Source organism: Patella vulgata, chromosome 1 (assembly GCF_932274485.2).
Source record: "Patella vulgata chromosome 1, xgPatVulg1.2, whole genome shotgun sequence".
NCBI lineage: Eukaryota > Metazoa > Mollusca > Gastropoda > Patellidae > Patella > Patella vulgata.
In genome coordinates this window covers 24,467,169-24,493,118 of record NC_065879.2, presented here as the reverse complement: position 1 = coordinate 24,493,118, position 25,950 = coordinate 24,467,169, and the positions used below count along the sequence as shown (strand labels likewise).

The 25,950-nt window shown below is 37.2% G+C and overlaps 1 long non-coding RNA gene across 1 annotated transcript in view; it reads right to left on the bottom strand.

Annotated features, from left to right (window-relative positions):
• LOC126810240 (uncharacterized) overlaps positions 1 to 24,351 on the bottom strand; it is a 28,722-nt gene extending 4,371 nt beyond the window's left edge. The window contains exon 1 of the long non-coding RNA XR_007675114.2: positions 23,606 to 24,351. This is a non-coding gene — a long non-coding RNA (uncharacterized LOC126810240). The remainder of the gene's footprint in view (positions 1 to 23,605) is intronic.
• Between the last annotated feature and the right edge of the window lie 1,599 nt (positions 24,352 to 25,950).

Here is a 25,950-nt window from a genome sequence, read left to right as displayed (position 1 = left end):
ACAGTTGTAATTTGGAGAAGAGGTGACACTCACGCTGCTGCTCAACCGCCCCCTCTCCCTCGACGCAACTTGGAAAAGAAGTGGCCTAAACGCAGGAATCGCCCCGCCCCTTTTATATGCTAATCCATTGATCCTCAACCATTGTGCCGCAGCACACTAGTGTGCCGTGAGATCTTCTTAAGAGTACCGCGAAATTTTGAACGGCACACCAAGAAAATTTTTCACTATAGAAGCCAGCTATTTGACTTATGAAATTCGAAACACTGCAATAAAGTAAGTTCATAGCTGTGTTATTTCTTTATTTAGTTTGAGTAATTCTATGTGTATAAGACTAGTCTGTGTCTACGGTTGTATGCCGTTTATGCCCTGCAATGTTTTTATTTTGCAAAATTCAAATATTTTTCATATATATTTAGCCAGGTGTGTCCCTATTGTTTTATGTGTTCCAAGGTGTGTCGTTAGCAAAAAAGGTTGGAAAGCACTGTGCTAGTCGGAAAATGGTCTAAAATCTCAACAAGACATTAACATCAATTAAATTCCCTGCTGTCCTAAACTATGAAGCCGTGTCGTTAGATATCGATTAATCACCACTTTAAGCAACGATGACTAACGAAGCATGATCGGTGGGAGATAATCTTAGCATTATGTACTGTAATTTACAGATTGGTGAGAATTTGGACTTTAATGTTAAAGTTTCTTAGTTAATAATTTACCGTTAATGGATAAATTTAGACAATGCGTGCCACGGAGATTATCATAGGCTAGTGACATTCATTTTATGTTATTTTGACGTTTTGACATGTCAAAACGTCAAAATAACATAAAATGAATGTATACAGTTAGAATCTCTGCGCGGCATTTGCATTTTTCGAAAAATATCAAATTTTCAACTAAAAATATCAACGGTAGTTGATCTCCCGGCTTTGATTCAATCGGATGAAAAAGAGGCCAATCAAAAGTGCTGCTGTTCCGTGGTTTTATCGTTTAAAGTCGATGAGGAATTTTCAATTTACATAAAACTTGTAAACAATGGCGAAAATTGAACCATTTTTAGACAGATATTTCTTTCAGATATTAAAGTGACTAGCAATCACTCAAATGACGACCAGGGAATTAAATGAATACACCAAAGCAAAACGTGGATGGAATACGTCCACACATCAGCTATGTCTCTAACGACAGATATCCATATTATCTGAAAGGAACACTTGGATGTTGGTAAGGGTCAAGAAATCTGATCTATATCGAATTCACAAGCTTCACCGACTGAAAAAGAACAGGGTTCATCATCTTACGGTCCTAAAATACTTCGCGTCAAAATGGAAAAACATCGATTAAAAACTGTCGTCTTTATCATTATGTCATTTATATATCGGTTTCCCAAAAACAGTGTGCCTCGGTACGTTCGGTGACAAACCAAAGCCCACAACCACATGTGTGCATTGTACGACAGCATGTTTCCTCTTTCTGGAACATCTGATACATCTACTTATTTGTGGCATTATTATATCTAACAAAGTTTTGTCGTACATTGGTGTTCATAAGTATTTCTCATGAATTTTCTGTTTTGCTATGTGATATCCTGAGTAAGAAAACAAAGAAAGTACGTTCGGTACTGGTAATGACTGGTAATACATACTGGTAGTATTATATTCAAAATGCATATATATATATGCTGAGGAATCGCCACTTTAAAACTCCAGTTACTAAATAAATTACATGTTAGCATGCTTTCATTGATCTTGGGGCTCACCCCCCTCCCCCCCCCCTCATTACAATATTCTTTTAAATGAAATTCGATTTAGGAAGATAATACACGCATTGCTATTTTATCGTACACGCTCTCTTTAAACTAGATTAAAAACAAGAGCATCGGTACCACTGCAATATACTTCCGCATTCCTGGGGGTCGGGGCATGCATCAAAATAAATAATTGCTGTCTTTATGGTGTATAAGGAATACATATGCAAAGTTCCAAGATGATCCATTCAGAATTGCAGTCTGTAGACTGTAAACAACACAAAAATTGGGCGGGACTCGGTCCCTGCATGGGGGTTGGATACGGCACAATATAAATATCTACACAACCCTATGATGGATCATTCCGAAATGGATCCAAATCTGTTAATAATTCCCACCTGTAGATTATTTACAGACAAAATATTAACAAAAAGGCCAAGTTCCAAGACGACCCATTAAGAAGTGTGACCTGTAGGCAACACACAGACACACAAAGAAAGATTGGGTGTGGCTCTGCCCCTGGGTGTCGTACATTCACCAAAAACAATAGGGGTCATCCTTTGGTATAAAGAATAGATATGCAAAGTTTCAAAGGGATCTGTCAAGAATTGCTACCTGTTGGCGACACACGAACACATAAATTAGGTTTGGCTCTGTCCCAGGGGGTCGGGCATGCACTAAAAAAATAAAAGAGGCCACCCTTAGGGTATAAGGAATAAGTATGAGAAGTTTTCAAGATGATCCATTAAGAATTGCGGCCTGTGGGCGACACACAAAGAGAAAATGTGCGTGGCTCTGTCACTGGGAGTTGAGCATGCACCACAGACATTAAGGATGGTTCTTTGGGTATACGGCATAAGTACGCAAAGTTTCAAGATGATCAATCAAGAATTGTGCCCTGTAGGTGACAAACAAACAAATACAAAAAATGGGCGGGGTTCTCCCCTGAGGATCGGGCATGCACCATAAACAATAGGGACCATCTCTTATGGTATAAGGAATAAGTATGCAACGTTTCAAGACAATCCATTAAGAATTGCGCCCTGTAAGCGACCCACACACACATTATGAATGTGGAAGTATAATAAAACTGGAGAGCAGTTGTTGTTATTTGTCACCAACCAACGATGGATGACACACTGCTAGGTTTCAAATGCATGGTTTTATCACAAAAGTTACCGTCATCCTCGCCCCATATGACAAGAGAGTCTACGACAAATCAATCGTGCTCGGCGAATTGGTCGGTGCCTAGGGCCTCATAATTTATGGTGTAGGCCTACTGTATAATACTGCGACATACGCGCTATCACCCTAGTCTTTACTCATTTTCCCCCTTTAGTACCCAGCGTATCAAGTTAAAGACCCCTTAACAGTTGGAATTCGAAATAGACAAAGCAACGAACGGAGATAATTTCATTCTTAAAGGTACTGTAACGTAAGTCACAACCAATGTGTTGTTTGTTTTCTTTTCATATGCATTTGTGTTAAAATGGTCAAATATTGTTGTGAAATGAAATATAATTTGGTAAATTGACTGTTATTTACTAAAACAGACGAAGCAGGACTCCATATAGAAACCAAAAACGACAAATTTCGTTCATTTTCTTTCTCGTTCAGACCCAAAACTATATAAACCCTGTAGAACAAAAATAGTAAGAAGCAGATACCGAGAAATCACACTGAAAAAAAATAAAATAAAATAACGACCAAATATTATTTATACTACGGCGATAAAAAGATTGAAATGAATGCGGTGACAATTCATAAACTAAATCATAATTTTAACAAAGCTGGCAATGCAAAAGTGAAATAAGAATTTCATCGAAAATTGACACGACGAGATCTAAATAATAGCAGTGATGTACATATTGACGTGGCTAGAGTAGTCCAGATCAACCAACTTCTATGAATAAATTGTTTTATAGAGATCATTAGAATACAAACAGCTCGTTCTCGAAGCCAGACAATTCTCTGGAGACCCTATCTGCAATCAATAGAAAAACGTGAGGCAGCAATAAAACTTCCATTATATGAATCCGCAAGTTAATCTACTCTTGCCATCACTATAACATTCCTTTATAAAAATATTATCTTTTCTTTCCACTTTCTAAGAAAAATAGATATTACAGTGAAATTGTAAAGCTAAAGGTGTGATCTATTATTACGAAAGAAAAGTTGCGGGTTACTAGAAAACGACGTATGCAGGATTTCTGAGAGGAGTGGAGCATATTTGACGGTCAAAAGGGTGGGGGGCGTAGAGTACATGTATAATGTATTTTGTAACAAATATAAATTTACTCGGAAGTTTGAGTATGTTTCCAATCGATGATTGTGTATTTAGGATCGCGACTGTCGAGGATAAATATTTTAAAGATATTAATCAATTAATTGGTTTGCCTCATCTATAGATAACACTAACTTCGCTGATATTATCTCTACATTGTTTTTCTTTTAGTCCTCATTCTCCTAGAAATAGACCATCCGTTAATTAAATTATACTCAGATATCTGTATCTCTAGGTCCACTCTCGTACCCACCGATACATCTTAATGAAATCGACAGACACTAGAACCCACTTAATCACAAACACCCGATAACATTTTATACACTTTGGTCATATAATATTACATGGCCTGTCCTTAGGCCCGAGTGCCTTCTACACTCTAGCTACTACAATTATCATCTGATATTGTTAATCACAAACACCCGATAACATTTTATACACTTTGGTCATATAATATTACATGTCCTGTCCTTAGTCCCGAGTGCCTTCTACACTCTAGTTACTACAATTATCATCCGATATTGTTAAAAAAATTTTAAAAAAAACTCGGTGTAGCTGGGCTAACAATAAAAGAGGAAGAATCCTATTGGCGTTATACCCACTTTCTGAGTAATACCCCCTTGGAAATCAAACCTGGAGGCCTAAATATCATCCCCAACCTTTTTGAAACGTATATGAGAGGAAGAGTCCTGTTGACATTCAGAGTTTTACCCTTTTTTATAACGAAACTCTGATAACACATTGGAGGTCAAATCTTTATAGGTTGTCTGGCTCTGCAAGAAAAAGATTCTTATTGATAAAAAAAAAACTTTGTTAAGAGGCTGCAATTATCATACAACTGCAAGATAATATAGCGTAGGTTGGATTGCTGTATAATAGAAATCATTATATTGAATTCCATAAATTTCTGACATTAAATTTCAGACTTGTTCCGAATCTTTTTAACACTCAGGAGACCACAGTTACCATCTGATCTTTTGGAATGCAATAAAAACTATAATATTTTCTATAGAGGCTCGGATGAAAACGTTGCTGGTGGGTGTATGTTTCGTTGCCTGGTAACCTTTGCCTTTTCTGGTAAGCTTTCCACTTAGAAGTATGATATGAAGTTATAAATTAATTTATTAAAAATATCATTAGTTCGGATTTGAAAGAAATGTTTAATAGTTTCATTTTAAGAAAATGTTGTTGTAGGCATCGTCGCGATTCACGTCAACTTAATTCCAATTAGATCATTTCAGGACTCATCAATGGGGATTTTATTCCTCAAATCGAACCAATAACTTGCATAGACATCGGCGCAACGACCTAACTTTTATAAAGAGTGGCTCGTAGCGGCGCTGTACGGACAATTAAGATATGGGTGCTCATCATGGTATACATGACACCTCTGTTTTTCGCCCCACCGAACCACTAGACCTTTCTACTTGCCAGAGTAGTAATGATATGATAACAATCCATGGTTATGCACTTTGTTTATGTCTTGATTTCTCATTATTCCTAGCCAGGCAATGGCGTCACATGTCTGTCAATCAAACAGAACAATTGGCAATAACGAGTAAATATAGAAGTCAGAATGTGCAGATACGATATGATTTAGCCCAAGGCAGGTAGTATCGACTTGTGATCCAACAATAATATTGGCATTGTTCAATACGCTTTATACAACAGTATTCAAATGTAAAAAAGAATCTGTGTGGAAATGATTATAGCTGAAAGGAGGGTGATAAGAAGAAACAGAGTTCGTTGGGTTAATAACTCTTCTGGAAAATTCTAGGGAACTGAAAAGAGATGTCATAAAATGAAATGGGGTTTAACGTCTTATTTTTCAGCACCAACAAGGCTTATGATGGTGGGAATATGTCATATAGTGTGCAATCAGGTCTATGGTTTATCCTTATTCATTGTCAAACTACCGGAGATGTTTAACAAGGTTTAAAGTCCCATTTAACGAAAGGGCGCCATTTCTTTCCAGGCCCTCCGCCCTGCACCAAGGAGAACCCGGGTTAGTGAGCCAGCCCCACACTTACCTAGCCACCGTGAAAAGTTTTGAGAACTAGAATAATCAGATGTGACAAGAACAAAATCAGAAAATCACACTGGGTTACAATAGTTACAGATGATAGAAATTTCGTATTCATTTATAAAGCTATCTTCTAACCCTATTGCATCTAGTCATTTATAAATATGTCACCGTCTTCATTAGCCCAGTCGGAGCAGAAACGTAGGACGTTAAACCTAATCGTTTCATTTTCATAATTATGTCAACACAAAACAAACAATATGGCCGCCAAGCTATTAGAATATACGTCAGAAATGGTCAACCTGGGTTAGGTCTAAATATTAAGGCCTCCTGCAGATTTCGCCAGGTCACGAGATGTAAACAGGGCTAGCGCTAACCCTAACCTTAACCCACAATCTCGTCAACAGTCACGTTCCTTAACCCTATGTAAATATCGAGACCTTGACCAAATCTGCAGATGACCTTAATGTATAGATTTGACGTCCAGTAAGCCTACCCATTATTTTTACCGTTTCTATAATTTTATGTACACCCTTTTTAGCGAATGTTATAATCCTTTCACATTAATCTGTTTTCACTTAAAATATACCGGGCGTTTGTTCTGCAATCGTCCTGTTTATCAACATATTTTTACAAGGCGTACAAGAGTTGTATGACACATCTGAATTCGTATGTGAACAGATTGGTTCAGGGTATGATACACGTTATTTCTAGAAAAGAAGAAAATATAAATAATTAATAATCCAATAACAAGGGACTATCTTAATTGAATCAACTTTCAGGGGCGGATCTAGGAATTTTGAAAAGGGGGGGAGGCGCTGCAAAATGAAGGCATTGACCGCGGAGACGGGGCACGCCGCTGAGGGGGGGGGGGGGGGTCCCCAAGAAAATTATCCGTCATTTCCTTGCATCTGTAGCCATACCAAGAGCTATTTCCCAGACTGGTGTGTTTGAGTCGATGGTTTGAGTCATTTGGGATCCCTACAACGGGTTGGGAACGGACATATTTGAGTCTGAGAAAAGGCACATTCAGCAGTAAAAAAGGGCACTGTCGAAAATTAGGGGGGGGGGGGGCGCCCCTCGCGCCCCCCCATTGAATCCGCCTCTGACTTTTTACAACATATATTGTCGAAATGAATATTAAATTTTAATAAACTAATTTGTTAGAAAGAATAATTTGAACATTTGCATAGTTGGAAATTTAATTTCAAACCTTTTTTAGGACATAAATGAAGCAAAATATCACATTTCTTAAATAATTCTCCCTGGTAAAATCAATAACTTTAATTTAGACTGAAATACATATAGTTTTCAAGCCTGTACATACCAATTAGTATTTGACAAATCATTGGTCTGTAGTAATTTTCTCTGGACGATCATTGGACATTCCAGCTTTCGCTTGCCTTTTGAGTTCCTGACGTCTAATGCTTGAATCATGCGACAGACGCAACTCATCTCCTCTTGCTTTCTTTGACGGAATCACTTGCGATTTTGTTAGTTGCTTTTACGCTAGAGATTATATGTTAATCTAGCTTAAAATTTAAGTTAAATTTACGTAAAAAAATATTGATCTAACGCAAAACTTACGTATTCACTATAGTTGAATTTACAGTAAAACGACGAGCAACCATTTTTACGTCATCTTATACACGAGTTCCCGGCAACAAATAATCATTTTCAAGAAATTTTAAGCGATATAAGGTGGATGAAAATTCACCAACAAATTTTTACGAACTAACAAATATCTCTACCCTTGTGTATTTTTTGGGAGTTGTTGAACAAACATTGCAATCTACCTATCCATAAAGATATTGGCGACCCTTCATTTCAGAGAGACAGAGCAAAAAATCGACAATGGTTCTATAATGATTCTTAAATTGTGTAAAATCAATCCCAGAAACCATCACGAGGTCATACAGACCTTGACTACAAGAAGAAAGCCATTACACTGAAGCATTTGTAAGCCTATAATACGATTTACACTGACAAGAAAGGGAACAGAAAAGAATCCAATGTTTAATTTCCACTTGATAAGAATCGCTTGCAATTACATAAAGATCATCGAAGGCGTTCATTTGAATTTTAGGAATGACATTTTCTTTTGAAAGACTCGTTGAAATGTCATTAAATGTAATATATTGCAGACGCGTGGTTGCCTGGACAACAAGAGAAAAAACTTGAAAGAATTACAAGTTTCGTAGAAAATGAAGAGCAGATTGGATGTAATATGACAGAGAGCGAGAAGTTAACGCCATTGTTGGCCACCAAATCACTTACTCCGCACGACGTTGGGAAAAAAGATTTATTCTGAACTGTTCGTTATTGATTTTGGAAATCGGTGATTTCACCTTAAAGGCGATTTCTTTTTCTGCATCTGGTTTGTTTCAAAAAACAAAAAGACAGATTAAACACAACTTTTTAAGTGGTTAGTGGATCGTTCAGATTATTTCAAATTGATTATCCTGTCTATCGTCTCTTCTATCATAAATACAGATTACAAACACTGCTTGGTATAAAGTATATTAAACTGAGCTATAACCTTCTATCATGCCAAAATATAAGTTAAATATTGATATTAAGACCAAGCACAAATTTAAATAATTTTTAATAGTTTGAAAAATATTATTGAAAAATTGTTCAAATCGGACCAAAGATTACGTTGGTTTATATTGAGTTCAAAAGGACATCTATTTGTCTCAGAATAATTCTATTTTTCGTACCAACCAACCCATTCTCTATGAAACTTTAAGAAAGTACATTACATAAAACAGTATATTATTTTTACCTTTCAGGTGTGTGTTGGTCAGGTATAGTTTCTAAATGTTATGTATGTGTGGCCATAAAGCGTGCGCTTTAGATCAAAAAGTCTGGCACTGAGTCAAGTGACAATGTTTCGACCCCATGCTTGTGCGTGACAAGGAGTAGGGTCGAATGCCTAACAACGGGGTTTTTCTCCAGATCCCCCGATTTCCTCCCAATGCTAAAGACCCCTACGCACAGTTTAATATCTTATATTGTAAAGTTTTTGATTACTGTAAAGAACTAAGCTAAAATTTATATTCCGATGTTCGGCTCTGTTTCTAAAATGAAGATGGTATCAGGTGCTCTGGAAAGAGCTATAGTGATCATACACCTAATTGGCGCGAAGTGTCTTGTTAGAAGGTAAATTTGAGACAAGAAATGAAATGGGGTCCTACTGTTCTGCTTTAACCCGCCCAATGAAGACGGGCATACGCCATGCAGTGGGCCATGAGGAAAATTTGCCAGGACAACGGTGCTAGGGTTTCCAACTGTCAATGTTTCTTTCACGTGCATGCCAGACCCATCCTGCCCAAATGACAAGGGGAAACCGAGCTTGAAAATCCCGAGGTACTAGCTCGCGCCTTACTCACTGACCCACAATGGTCACCAGCAGAGTATTTTAAAATATATTTAATCTAAATAAGATGTTTCAGAAAGAGAATCGCTACAGCTTTACTATTAATACGAGTAATTTCTGACTCACAATATCAAGGTGTTCAGGAGTCAACCTGGTTGTTTCACCCCATCGCACGCAACATTTTACGTAGTGGAAATTGGACAATCTAAGAAGCAAACTTACTTACAAAGAAAATTGACGAAGTAGGAGACTAAACCGGCATTCCAGCTGAATGGAAAACCATTTTCATTAATATGTTTAAGCAGCTTAATGGACGTTTATTCAGCTCATGCTGTATTAAAGGTAAAGCTATTCGATTTAATGTCGGTTTGTTTATCTTAACTACCGATCGTTTATAGTTGATACACACAACTCAAGGCCTCTCCATCATTTATTGTCAATACAATGCGAAAAGCCACAATTACTATTCCAGACTTATTGCTACATGCCAATACATTACTTTTATTTATCAAACACGCCCGCCTCGTCGAGTCCACTTGGGTTATATTCAGTCATCTCGCCATTAGGCCAGCCAATTTATGATTTTATCTCTAAACAATTGCAAGAAAAGGTTTTAATGCATTTTTACGTTTATTTAGGTCAGAATTCTATGGAACAATGACTGTACAAATCACCAATGGTCTCCTAAAGGCCGACTATTTAAATTAGTGAGTGGTATTTTCATTGGATGCTATAGTGGCCAGCATTAACCAAGTATTGTTGTGTACATGTATTATTATCTTGTTATATTTTCATATTTTATCATTGCTTACTAGAGAAGCCTAGTCATTACAATGACCCAATATGGACAGTTTATAATGTACTATTATGCCGTGTCCTCATAGCTATTGTAAACTGACCGGGAAATATTATCATGATAGTTCATGAAAACTACGAGCATACAGTCAGTGTGGAACAGTTCCTTTGGGGGCGAGAGGAAGATGCCTCTAGCGCAGCATTATCCTTCCCAACTATACGATGGCGACCACAGAAAGACATGACGTAATAATACGCCATAAACGGTCTATATTGCACATACTGTTATTATTACAGGACCTCCTTTAATAACCGTTTGGAACAACAATATTTTGCCAATGTCATGGATCCTAGATGCGCTATCACACCCATTGAACGCGTAAAGAAACATACTTTAGATACCAGAAGTTTCCTCAAACAAACTATATCATACACAAATTTGTCGGAACGAAAATAAAGTCTTTTTGGAGGAGTATTTGTATTTGCAGCTGCAGTATCAAAAAAAAAAATATGTCTCCTCCCCAATCAATGTCATGTAATGCAAATCTACCGCTTCAGTAGCTACCTTTACCATTACCATCTACAGATGCTTGTACATGTCAACCCCCTCTTAACCCCAATTCACCACCTAAAGCAGCAGCCATATGTATTGAAATTTTGCCTTTCCTATAGTTTCTACGGATGTATAACAGTGCACCAGGTGCAAACTATAACGTTGTATAGCCCAGCAAACGGATATTGACGCTTATTTTAGCAACAGTTTCTCATTTAATAAAAAGCAACACCACGTGTCTTAGAAATCATTTAATCATTTAGATAACAGCACTGTTCATTTTATGTAGAGGAAATTGGTAAATAATTCCATACACATCTATTTGTTTGTCTTGCTATACCCATTTTCCCCTCAAAACACGTACATACCAAATATGCCAGTACTCGATAAAATACCCCGAAAAGGGTATCAGGGACCAGTTTACACCACTGACCATATTTAACTGAAATTTTGACCCCCAAAACATTAATTCAGACACCAAATTTAGTATATTATGACGAAGCAGTACAGAGTTTCGCCTATTCGTAACTTTGGGTTTTCGGTTGTGGCGTAGGGTACATCTAGAAATGGTGTAAGGGACCAGTTAACATCACTGGGTACAAATAAGAGAATGACCAAATTTGCTATTTAATGACGAAACAGTGTAGAGTTATGCCCATTTGTATATGTGGGTTCTCGGTCATAGGATTTGGGGTTAGGGGTACCCCCGAAAATGACACAAGGGAGCATCGGACATCTATGAAAACCATTTTATATGAACGATTGGCCATGGCAACCTACGACCAATTGTCAGTTTAATTTGTTCGCTTAAAAATTGACGACTTTATGCTTGTCTGAAGTTTTACCTTTTAAAGAAAAATAACTTTTAAAAGTTAGCATTTACCCTCAAAATTTGGGACTTTCGGGTACTCCAATAAACAAAATATCAATGTTTTTTTTTTTATCTCAAAATTGTTTTGAGAAGACATTAAACCCCATCCCATTCCATTTCTATTGATATAAGAGTATAAGTAAGAAGAATGACATTCTATAAAAGCTAATAGAATACATGCATGAGTCTATAATACATCTGACATTAATACATCTCTTAATACCAAATCAATACATGATGACATTTCTACTCTAAACAGCTTAATGTTCGAACAATTAGTGTCAAACCAATATCATATTGATACAACATTCATCTAGCATTAACACGTCGCTGCTGTAGGGGAGATTATGGCACAAATTATTATCGTTTGTTAAGGTTAGAGCTAAACCCGGCGTCTAAAATAGCTAAAAATAACTCAATCATGTTCAAACTTCACTAAAATACTTTATTCGATCAAAAATAAATATGTTTACAAAAATTTACGAATTACCTAATTTGCGTAATTTATGCAGAAGGATCGAATCAGTGAAAAATAGCACTTTTCAAATAAAGATTACTTATAAATGACCTCCCGCTGACACCAGGGTTAGGTCTAACCTTAACAAACGATAATAGTTCCCGCTGACATCAGGGTTAGGTCTAACCTTAACAAACGATAATAGTTTCTGCCATGACCTCCCGCTGCTACAGCAGCGATGTGTTAATAGTTCGTTCATGACCTCCCGCTGACACCAGGGTTAGGTCTAACCTTAAGAGAGAGAGAGAGAGAGAGAGAGAGAGGGGGGGGGGTCTTGCGCGTAGGGGGTCTTTAGCAGTGGGAGGATACCGGAGGACCTAGACAAAAACCCACGAGGTTGGACAGGCGCAACCCTACTCCTTGTCACGTACAACTGGGGATTTGAAACCACACCAGCTGACTCAATGATAGACCTTATGATACAACGCGCACGCGCTAACCATTCAACCTCCTCTAACCTTAAGAAATAGAATAGAATGAGGTTTAACGTGTTAATCGGACAGTGTGCTATGATGTCAATTTTGCCAGGATAGCGGCGTTTCGGCTATTGTTCATTTAATTCCAACTGTCAATTTAAGGGTGCATGAAGACGCATATCACGGGTGGACCTCGGTTTTTCGTGTCATCCAAACGACTAGATGTTTCGCCTTACGCCCCCCCCCCACCACCACTGACAAGTGGAACTGAAAGATCCTGACGAATATTCTATAACGATGAACCAGCAACAAACTCATTGACTCAGCGTGGCTACCAGGAATAGGATGGAGACTAACCGGGTCATTTTGAGTTTTGTATAATATTATGTTATCGTTTTATTGCAATAATTCGCATTGGCGTAGGTATGTAAGGGTGTACCCGGACAAAAACCCATGGTGGAAGGCAGTCGACCTTACTCTTTGTCACGCAAAAAACACTCGTAAAATAATCCTTGGCAGATCGAATTCGAAAAAAAATGTCGGGACAAAACTCCCCTCGTATTGTACACGTAACGACCCAAGTCATTGTTACACCCCTCTCTACCACACATACACAAACAAACACACAAATTTCCTTCATACCATAATAGCATAATCTAAAAAAGATCTTGTGGTTCACGTCTGGACAAGCAGAATTTCATTACCGAAGAACCATAATTAAGGAATTTAATTACATTAATATTTTACAACCAAAGACATTTCGTATTAACACGACACGCTTCATTTCATCCAATCAGTGTCGTGTAGACGTTCAACAGGGCCGACTACTCACACAGAAACAGTTGAGTGGAACAAAATGGAGCCAAGACTGGTTCTTCTCAGTAAGTCATTAGTGAGTCTTTTGTGTGAAATCTGCCAAGTGAAAATCCTGCAATAATTTCCGTATAACCAGCTAAACCGATACAATACCGTAATTACTTGTAATTCTTTCCTCTGGTGATCGGCCTCCAAATGTTCCATCACTGAATGCTTGTTAGCCATCGGCGACGTTTCAATAAAAACGTCTTCGTTCCATCTTTGATCAGTTGTTTAACTAAGTTGTGAATGTATGGATAAAACTAAAATCGAAGACCCTTAAACTCAGATAGAAATTTTTATTGTGTGAAATAGCTATATTTAACGTCCGCTTCCACCGAAGTGATATCGCAGACATCGAAACTTTAATCTGTCTTGGGTGAGTGGTTTGATTTGGCATAAATATTTCTGAATAATATTGTTGGTAAATAGGAAATGAACTGCGTGTTAGAAGGCTAGGCCTACTCAACCGCGTGTGGAAATTTCAACAGTTATTCGATCAAAGCCAGAAAACTGGATTTTTTTTTTCTAAGGAAAAGTTTCACTACTTTTAATAGGAATGTCAAAGTGTATTGATGTGGTTTAACGCTAACCCTTCAAAACAATACAAAGCATGGACGCGGACTGTCTTTTATAGAGTACTTTGACAACTGTCGGGCTATCAGTTCCCAGACTGAGTCTGTAAGGAGATTGAAATGACTGGAAGAAGTGTTAAGCATATTGATCAGTAAAGTCTATTGTAATACTCAGTGGTGAATATCTGTCTCTCACGTTATTTATATTCTCTAGAGGTAGTGTACTGGATCCTATATGAGTTATTCTATTCTATGGATCGCTAAAAGGAACCAATACAGGCTATGTTCACTGGAGGTGCCAGAGGAAGATGTTTGTGATAACATTATATTGCCCATTAAACCTTTAGCTCCTGGCTTCCTATCAAATATCAGTATTCTGCCGATAATGTGTCAATTATTATACAAAGAAATACCATTATTTATCAATATCTAACATCTAAGCGTCTTCGTGTTATAGAAACTATAATTCAGACGTGTTAGTCATATAATGCCCGAAAAGTTCTTTTCACACAGGGTTGATCTCCACTGTATGGAGGGTCATAACACAGTTTGTCAAAAATGGTCCAATTTATATTTAATAAATAGATCCACGGAGATCAACCACATCTACGTTGACGAAATGTTTGTCCAAAATCTGACTACCCCCCCCCCCCCCAAAAAAAAAAATTAAAAAAATAAATAAATAATAAAGACACTTAAACATACATTATGCAAGAGGTAATCTCCCAATTGCAGGTCTTTCTTTAGGCCTGAAATGTTATCTTAATTATTAATTAGACATTAATTAACTTATCCAGACCATAATCAACTCTAGATGGCATCGCTAGCCTGCGATATTTACTGGATTAGAACTCGATCTGCTGCTTCTGATTAAATAAAAAAAATGAATAATCAAGACTATGTTTGTTATCGTACCGACATTAGTAATGATGATCAAGGCTAGACCCAAAATGCAATCGCTAAATACTCGGTTCAGGGTGGATCAATTTGATTGAAATTTTCAGCAAATTCCCTTTACATTATCTAGTTTTTAACTATTATAGTGAGAACTACCAGCTCTTTATCTAATATCCCATAATGTATACTTTAAGAAAACAATATGTGTTTCGACAGAAGGTCCGGAACACGTAAATATACGGTTTATGCCTTTCGGTCATGGTTTAGATATATAGGGAGTGGAAGCCATCGAAATTATAAAACAAAATTCAGGTATGTATTGTAATCAGATTGCCAGGAAGGTAAGATAACATCATTACATACAGCTCCGATTTCTCACACAGACATTTGAAGGAATTAATACAAAACTTAATATATTATCTTGTAAGAAGTTATAACACAGGGGATAAATGCCACGCTTCAAAATAACACAGTCGCCTTACTTCTTCTATACAAACGAAACGTGGTACGCTGCTTCGGTACCACTTACTATTTAATTATAGGGATTTTACATTATTTAAAGCTAATGTTGCTAATTATCTTGATCATTTAATCAATTTGGATGTTTTTATATGACATATTTACACTTTATCTTTAAATAAATTACAATACAGATAATGCATAGAGCTGTACCTATACAGTAAATAATACCCTACGTGGTATATTGGAATATTAGGTGCAGGGCGTATATATGAAGCAAAACCTAGCAGGTAAAAATTAACATGGTATAATAAAATATGTCCTATAATTATAGGGATTTTACATTATTTGAAGCAAATTTTGCAAATTGTGTTGATTATTTATTCCATTTTGATGTTTTTATAGGCCATATTTACGAAATAAAATGGGTTTTAACGCCCTACTGTTCTATCCCGACTGGACTAATGAATACCATACAGTGTGCTATGAGATAAATTTTGCCCGGACAGCGGCGCTATGGCCTACTCTTATATCGAATTCCAACTGCTAAGCTTTCTTTTACGTTCATGCCAATGTGTACAGGGTACCTCGGTTTTCGTCCCATCCGACCTGTCAGGCCCTGCCAGGCCCTTCGCCCTGCAACACTGACTAGGGGGAAACACGCCGGATAATCCCGATGAAACTCCAGGTCAGCGAGCCAATGTCTTACTCACTAAGCCACCGTGGCTTAATAGTGCCTGTGAAGTGTGATTTCTCATTGTCCGCTAGTCGCCTATATTTACTCATAATTCATTTATAACGTATGGTTCATACCAGTCTCAGAGAGTTTTCGTTATCTTTATTATCACGTCAATTACTAGATAATGTCAGGCAGTCAGCCGTGCATTGTTTCAGACATCATTATTTCATATCTTTATGTCAATAATATGACATCTAAACTACAGACGTTCTCTACTTGATAGCCCGAAGAGAATAGTTTTAATCTCAAAATGCCGTAAGTGTTAAAGAGGGGATATAATGTAGGGATTATTCATTCCCTGTCTTATATCCGATATATCTGGTTCAACACATTCCAAATATAATTTTAACATTATATCTTTGCTACAGTTGATCCGTAACACAGATTTCGAGAATCAAGAAATAAAGGTAAGCCCTTGTTGTTATTGACTGAAGTAAACGATTTTCAAATCACTGATAACTCCCGTGAAGACGAATAGTTGTTATATGAGACTTAAGACGGTGGTTCTCAACCCTTTTTGCCAACGGCACACCTTGGAACACATGAAAAAATAGCGGCACACCTGGCTAAATACACATAAAATAGATGGCATACAACCGTAGACACAGACTAGTCATAGACACATAGAATTACTCAAACTAAATAAAAAAACACAGCTATGAACTTACTTTATTTCATCAGTCAAATAGCTGGCTTCTTTAGTCAGACATATTCTTAGTGGGCCGTTCAAACTTTCGCGGCACACTCAGGAAGATCTCGCGGCAAACCTGTGTGCCACGACGCACTGGTTGAGAATCACTGCTTTAAGAGGATATCAGTTCGATTGGTGTCACATAGAAGTCTAATATAATATGAATATGATAAAAGTGCAACATGCGACTGTTTTAGAAAAAAGCGAGAAAAATAGAAACTAACCGCACGTTACCATTATCTTGTTCTGATCAATTCTCTTATTACATTTTAAACGATCATAGATTCAACATTATCAATGAACTAAGAGTAAAGGCATTTTCACCAGTGTTCGTTAAACTTTCCGAAAACAACTAAAAATACTGCTCGCAAAAGATAAAGCGTGTATATCTCAGCGATGCACAGATAAAAATAATAAGGAAGTTTACACCAGTTCTGGTGGCAACTATATATAGTTGCCACCTAAATAGGGGTAACTCCTAGCCTTTAGTGGTGTAAACCGATAACACCCTACTGGTATAGAACATTACACCAATTCAGGTGGAAACTAGTTGCCACTTTCAGTAGTGTAACCTGTCTGATGCACTCAGATAGTTTACACCCGTGGGTATAGATTAAGCATTACCCCCTCAAGGATGGTTTGTATTTTAATTATTATTTTAATTATTACACCAACGCGGGTGTAATTTGTTTTGTTGGATATTTATTTCAAGCCAACAACTTCTAAGTTCAGAAAACTTGAAATTGACCATCGGTCTCCATGATAATTAGTATAGGGCGTTTAGCCCGACCCAGATTACTTATAGACCGTCGGCTACTTTCATTCATTAAATTGACAAATACCCATCAGACTGATTCAAATTCAATTGCTGTTGGGCAATTAGACAATCTGCATCAATTTACAATGAATATAAATCATGAGGAAAAATCAATACACATATCCTTACAACTTAGCTGAATAATGTGGTTCATTCATTTATGCACCTCACCTGAGTCAAGAATTATTAATTAAGATATTGTATTTGGTAATATTTTGGAACATTTACACGTCTTTCAGTGTATACAAGCTAAAATAATCTAAACTTTACTCGTTTTGAGTAAACACTCTAGTTGTGTTACTAGTGCAATTAAAGCCATATTTTACCCAAAAAAACACTTAATTTTTTTTGTAACGCAAGATACGGTGTAAAATTGACACTTTATTCGGGGGAATGTTTCCCTAAAATAATTACACCTTTTGGTGTAAATGCAATACAACGCCTGTAGAGGGGTAGCTCACCCCAAACACACTTTAGCGGCTACAATTACACCTATCCTGGTGTTCAGTGCTCAAGAATATCGATTACACTTTTGCAACCTAATAAACTCTGTAAAATGAACGTTGTTCTATGATTTATTCCCCAATAATAGTTACACCCTTTGGTGTAAATGGAGTATAACACTGGTAGTGGTGTAGCTTATCCAAAACACGCCACAATTACACCTAGTCATGAATATCGGTTACACTTATTAGGTGTAGTTCTTTTAGTTGGTTACCCTTGGAAAGGTATTACGTTTAAAAAACGCTAGCTGTGGTATAAAGTTTACACTTAATTAACACTGCTCACAGTTTTTAATTACACCCATTTTTAACAGTGTGGTTCGACAGATTTGTCTGAAAGTATGAACACAATCTCATTAGAATATGCACTGATTATATCCCGCGAAACTGAATGTTATTGTTTTATCAATCAGCAAAGACCTGCAATACGCTAATGCTTCTTTAAAGAGTAAACATAAATAATCTTTCTCTCTTTAAAACTGAAGCAATTTATCGCATAATTCAGATCAGGCAAACAGATGATGTATCAAGTGGCTAAAGAAACTGGGCCAAACATCGTTGAGATGAGTGCATTCAATCAGTCAACAGGCGTTACGTAATGAAATCATCAGTTATAGAAACATTTGTTAATATCAGAATTACAAACCCAGGCCACAATTCTATGGAATCCAATTTTGAGCGATGTTTCTACATGGATTTTCTATTCTATAATTAGGTAAGTGCCACAATTATAAAAAGTATATACATGTAACCAACAATAACAAAACGCAGTCATTAATAAATAATGTTATTAGATAATAAATATGCAACTATTGTGTTGATCAAAATTGAGTTGTAACTCCAAACAGATACAGATTAGGGGGGTGGGGGCGAATGGTTAACACGTGTGCGTTGGATCAGAAGGTCTGTCGTTGAGTCAAGTATGTCGCGTGGTTTCGATTCCCGGCTTGTACATGATAAGGAGTAGAATCGCCTGTCCAACCTCGTGGGTTTTCGCCGGGTCCCCCGGTTTCCCGCCACTGCTAAAGACCCCTACGCGTCAGCGAATTCTGGAAATTAAATTGAACCCGAAATGGCCTAGTTGGTGTTGAATGGACGTTATACCCCATTTCTTCCCTCTCTCAGTTCAGAGTAAGTGTTTATATCTGGTTCAGTTACTAAATCCCATTGCAACAGAGTATCGCAATGACACCATTGCGTTCCAAATCATGGTTTATTCTCAGTCTTTACTGAATTTTGAAACCATCTCCGTGGCGGTAACGCAAATTACAACAATAATAAGAAAATTTCAAATGAATAGTAGTATCTGGTTTTCAAGCAAGCTTAAGTTTATATTGACTGCCTAAAGCATGACAATCGATCCTATATGTAGCTAACTAGACGATCACAACACCTTTGGACATATTATGAAATGCATGTTTGTCAAAAGAATAAAAGAAAGTAACTTTTATAATTGCACTTGTGTCTTTCAGCGACGCCAAAGGTTCATTCATCCTCCCTTCTTCTCGCGGGGCTTAACGTTCACTTTGTGATAGCGCAGACATAACTATGAAAGCCCGGTGTCATTCGGCACCATCTAAAATATTGTTTTGTTGTTGTATAGCCTGGGCTCCTCAGCTCTGGGCTGTGACCCCATCTCGGAGCGCGGGGCACTGTTTGTGGGGTTGCGGCGGACTTCTCCGCAAGTTTTGAATAAATGCTATGTTTTCATAAAAAAACATATACGAGCGCTGGCTAAAAACCACTAAGCGTGAAAAGGATAGATCGATTGGGTTGAAACAAACCTTCGTCACCAGCATTTACAATCATTGATTGAATCACAGACATAAGAACTGCAACTAGTGTTATTGTTGTCTTCGTACCAGACCATCTTGTGAACATACCCACTGAAATCACCAGAAATGGACAAACTGGCTATGAAGAATTCATCAAGTACCTACAACTAAACGGACTAACCCCAACACAAATACATGCCGACATGGTCTTCACTTTAGTGAACCGTGGATTTTAAGCGTGGCAGAGAGAGCCTTGACGATGACCCGCGTCTTTGAACTTTAAGGCCATCAACGGCAACCATTCAACAAAACATTACCTGGGTGCATGATATGGTGATAGCTGATCGACGATTGACCACTCGACTTAATGGCAGTGTTGTGGACATCTCTCATTTGAGGATTGAGCACATTATCGCCAACGAGTTAGGAATGACACAATTTTCGGGAAAATTGGTGCTAAAGCTCCTGATTGCGGATCAGAAACGTGTCAGTTCAATAACGCCCCGTGACAATATGTGCCGATTTGAAGCAGATCCTTATAATATTCCTTGCCAGATTTGTAACCATGGATGAAACCTGTTTCCAAAAGTGAAAAGGGGACAAGACTGTCGTCATGTTCCTAGTGATGATGACGCCATGTCAGCTGTCAACACTGGTTGAGAATCACTGGGTTAGACACGCCCCCCCCCCCCCCCCATGACGTCATCCAAATGAAATTGTCGGTTTCAAATATAAATTTCACAAATTTAACACAATTCGGAAGCCACCGATTTAATTTAAACCATCGATATAAAATGCAGACTACAATAAATTGTCGAAAACGTCGCATTGTTTCAGGCAAGTCAAGAATGTGCCAACAAATTGATGGCGTAGTTTCCTGCCAGGGGTGATGCATTAATCTAGATCCATTAACTTTTGTAATGTGTTTTTATTACTGATTTAATTGAAGTAGAGTATCCGTTGGGGAAAAACACAATTTATTTCAATGACAAAGACCATTATGATTTTTGTAATCGCAATAATAGCTGTTATTTAACTAAATCTTCGATAAAGTAATGCAATATTTACAAATATGATGCCAATGTGTCTAGCAAAGATCGTTTAATAATTCAGGACTGTATCTTTGTTTTCAGATATGGCTCGATATTATAAAGCTACCAGTGCTTTGAAAAGGTTTTTTGGTTGATGAAAAACTAGTTTTTGATTTGATTTGGATATATCGAGAATGTTGAATTTAAACTATTCAATTACAAATTGAACGAGCATTGATTGAAATCAATGTGCACTTCAGTATATTTTGCATGCACTACCCCCACCCCTCACCACAAACACCCGCCGCTCATGAATGTAAATGTAATGACAAATCCAACATTTCGTGACTCACCTCGGAAATTCAATTTAGCGGGAGACATTAGTCTCGGGCAGAATGTCCCGGTTTTGAATTCCGGCGTGGGCTGAGAAGAAGCTTTGACTATTTCAAGACCGATTCCTACTTGGCAGGAAAGTGTTGCTATTTCTAAAAGATTACTGTATTAAAATGACCAAAGTAGTGAGTACACTAGAACTTTCATCTCTCCATTAGAAACCTGCTGGTGTTTTCTCTTTAACCTGAACAGTTAAGTATGGAAGCCCATACATACCTATTCGCTTCTTCTTGCCTTCGCGTTAACCATGTGCGAAGGCAAAGCCAAGAAGCCATGACAAAATAATGGTCCTAATCTCACTCCGTCACTGATTCTCTTCGCCTTGAACATGAGTGCGAGTGGGAGATACATACCAGATGACGATTCAAACTGAGTATTTCTCGCGACGGAGCGAGATTAGGACCATATGTCGCGGAAACAGGTTTATATAATCATATTTGCTTGTTACTGCATCATATTCACTTTAATCACTTATGGTTTTCCTAATGCCAAACTGGAAATATAGGCCCAGCCTGCTCATCGTATTTCGAATAAAATGCAGTTTAAACCATTTGTCACGGCTTCTATGGCTTCCGCGTTGGTGGGTGCAAGAAGGGGCGAAGGATCGAGTACTTATCCATCGGGCAATCTATTCCGCAATAACCGATTGTCACATTAACTGTGGAATCGTGAAAACACGGAAAAGAAAATGACAACCCTTCAGATTGAATTCTAAATAGAAGCCCCAAGGGAGGCGTTCTTTCAATCTAACTGCCTTAAAAGTTCAAAACTGGCGTGATTACGCCTTTCATTTTATAGGACATTTAAGTTGACATGGTACAATCTACTAAATAATATCATCACCGGTTGGCTTTCTTTGCAAGAATTAAAGTTACCAAATCTATTAACAGTGTCATCGTTGATTTCGGTCCTAAAAATCCATCGTCGATTTCATGGTTTGTTAGATTACAGACTGCCTTGTTTGAAATTATTGACGTCAGTGTTGCCATATAACCTGTTTTGTTTTCCCCCAATAAAGTAAATTTAGTAAACAAGCCGATCTCTGTTTAATGTTGGGGGTTGGATGGTCGAATGGTTAGCACGTGCGCGCTGTATCATAAAGCCTGTCATTGAGTCAACTGGCGTGGTTTCGAATCCCCGATTGTACGTGACAAGGAGTAGGGTCGCCTGTCCAACCTCGTGGGTTTTCTCAGGGTCCTCCGGTTTCCTCCCACTGCTAAAGGCCCCAACGCGAAAGCGAATTATTGAAATAAAACAAAACCATATGTTAGTCCCGAAAGGACCTAGTTTGTGTCGAGTGGACGTTAAACCCCATTCCTCTCTCTCTCTCTCTCTCTCTCTCTCTCTCTCTCTCCCTGTTTAATGTTGCGAAACAAATGTATTTGTACAGAGCTTGTTCCATCACTAATTAAAATCAAACATAGATCAAACCAATTCAATTCCTTATTTTGGTCTCTTTAAATCAATTCGGATTGAATTATCATTTAGAACACGGTGAATCACAAAAAATTGGTAGCGACGTGAACTTCCCTCCGTTAACATGTGGTACCAGGTGTTCTAGAAAGTAAGCTTACACGGTCTGAAACTGGACTTTCGGAGTGGATAACTTTGGGACCAGTAGTCCTTTTCCCAGTGGTTTTAATACAGCAAAAGCACAAAATATCGGTTGACCACGCAAACTCCTTAAATCCTTAGATGATAAGTGGTATTTTTTGTTCTATAAGTGTAAGTAAAGCAAACTTGTTTTAGTTAAACGTCTGGTTTAGACTGGCGACAGCTGATTCACAAATCAGTTATAACACTTGGTTTTATTTTGACGAGCTAACCCTCTTCGATTTAGGTCAAAATAAAGCATTAAATATGGGTAGTAATGTGGGTTACAAGATTATATTTTTGCTTAAATAGATTAAGTGGAAATCGGCCTATTTACTTAATTAAGTTTACGATTTGGCTTACTGTGTCGACAGTGAAACATAATGATTTATAAATAATATATCAACACTAGTAATCTATAGATGTCAAATTTTCCAGAAAGACAGATAATCATCACATCAGATACAATCTACAATTTTCATTTTGACCCAAATTAAAGATGTCAATACTGGACCCGGTTCCCTTCAAAGTAAACGTTATCTTTTTTTATATTTTGAGATACATTTTAGAATCTGAAACATACAAGATTTAGCATTTTAATTAGGTCTTTAAGAAAATCCGGATGAAGATCACACCTATTAGTGTTTAATATGTGAATATCAAAACTGATGAAGAATGTAAATGCTATGTTGACCTACCTTCGGTTAGGTCATCTTTATCCCCAAATGGCCTGTTTAGGTTTGTCTGCTCATCCATACCGTCGTCAAGGTGACAGGAGTTACTGTTATATTGCAACATGACTTTTTCCGTTGCTATCCCAGCTTCAGATCAAAAGATTTTAAAATTCGAATGTCGTAACGTCAATATTATTGGGGGATTTAAAAGAAATTATATGATCTTTCCAAAAAAACAAATAATTCTCCAAGAACAACGCAACCACAGTCCTTTAACACCCATAAAATCTGTTCTCGAAAGATTAAATCAGAAAATATTTCATCCGCGATTCCAAACTTTGAATATACAAACTGTTCTCCCGCCAGAACAACTCTTTGCGTTTATAACTGTGTTCGACACGAGGAAATAAATATCAACCCAAACGTGCGATGGAGATCCGATTAATAAAACAGATATTCCAAAATACTATTCTTTCTCGAATCCATCACTCGAGACGTCCAGTCTATCTAACCCTACACCACAAGACTATGATGTCCATATCAAACTAATCCAATATTGTCTGTACATTGCCTATCGTAAACTTTCTGCTCAATTAAAGAAACGTTATATTCCAATTGTATCAAACATTTCTAAAGATGAGTCGATTTATGGCAGAGAATGATCGGATGTAGGCGCTGTAAAGTAAGAAGTGTAAAAACATAATTCAGTTGGTCTGCTGAACAATTCTCTTGCAACTCTCTTATTCTAAAACTACGTTATAATGGTGTTAATGTTGTTCCTGCTAATCGATTTTATTCTACACTACCGAGCTACTCCGATTGATTACCATTCGGTTTACTAGAGGACCAAAGACATAAATATTACATTGTATGGTAGAAATGCTACCGATGTATAACGTTCATTGAATCTTTAATTAAACGAACCTGGTGCTTCTATTAAATATAAGCAAATATGTTCAGGCTGATTAAAGTAGCTTCCACACACAACAAACAGTGGAAGTTTTAAGCTGGATATCTGTGTTCCAGGTATATGGATTTGTTAGATGTCGCCAATAATCTCACAAACTTCAGCAGCATGTAAGAAACGAAATTCAGACATAATTATTCCATAACAACAATTATAATCAGAAAACCGAACCCCATGAACTAGTCCTAAAAAAGAAAATACTTGTACCATAGTCGCCTCTGTTCGTGCTATTGATAAGCAATAATAAATGTAATGTGGGAATTAAAAAAAAGAAAGAGAAAAATTCGCTTTTGAATAAAATAATATACTTAAAGTAACAAATGAGATATACATGTACGTGTATAATAGAATTTTTTTGAAAATGCATGAGATATCTATAGACAAATCACGTCAAGTTGATGCCAAGACCCCTAAACCGTTATTGTCTCTGTACGGTTTGTAAAATTGGGCGAGTTTGTTGGCCACGCTGGTTTTCTACACGGCGGTAATGGATTCATATTCTACTGGACTAATCGGTATTCTATTAATGTTTTAGAGACATTTAGTAACTAGATAAAGCAATATGAAGATCGGCATACGCCAAATGTGCGATATAAAGACAATTTTGCCCGAACAGCGGCGCTACTGCCTAATCTTATTTCTAATTCCAACTTTCAAGGCTTCCTGTACACGCGACCTCAGTTTTTTTTACTTCCATCCGTACGATTAGACACGTTTACTTGCCCCCCTCCCCCTCGCGACCCAAAATGAGCCACAATAGATTTTTTTTTTTTGTATAAACATATTTTATTCAAACAACATGAATAGGATTGGATAACTGGCAGAGCCTATGTGAAAACCCTCTCCCTGTATACAGTATAATTTACAATAATAAAGTATTTACATATATACAAGATATTTACAGTACACGTAATTATATTATATAAAAATGGAAAACCTGTAGTATAATATCTATTAAATTAGGGAATTTTAATGAGAATTGAAAATAATAATTTTTAGAATCGTTGAGAAAGGTTAAAAAACTCATGTAAGGTCTTAAAAATGGTAATATTTTCAGCAACGGAAAGATTATTTGATTCAAATAACAGATGATTGCTATTTCTGTATTCGAGAGGCAAAGTGTTTATCGTTCTGCGGCGTGCATCTGAGTGGTTTGTACATACGAAAGAAAATGTTCAATATCTTCAAATGGATGACCACAAGTACAAGCTGGATCATCTGATATATGTCTCAAAAACAAGTGGCCTTTGAATGAATAATTTCGTTTTTTCGCGAACCAAAAAAATAATATATCGGAATGTTTGTGTCATTTTTGGAAAGTTTTTGTTTAAAGCCAGATAGTGATGTTGTTCTACGAACCGAGGTGTCTAACTGGTTCCATTCCCTGATGGAGGACGGTATA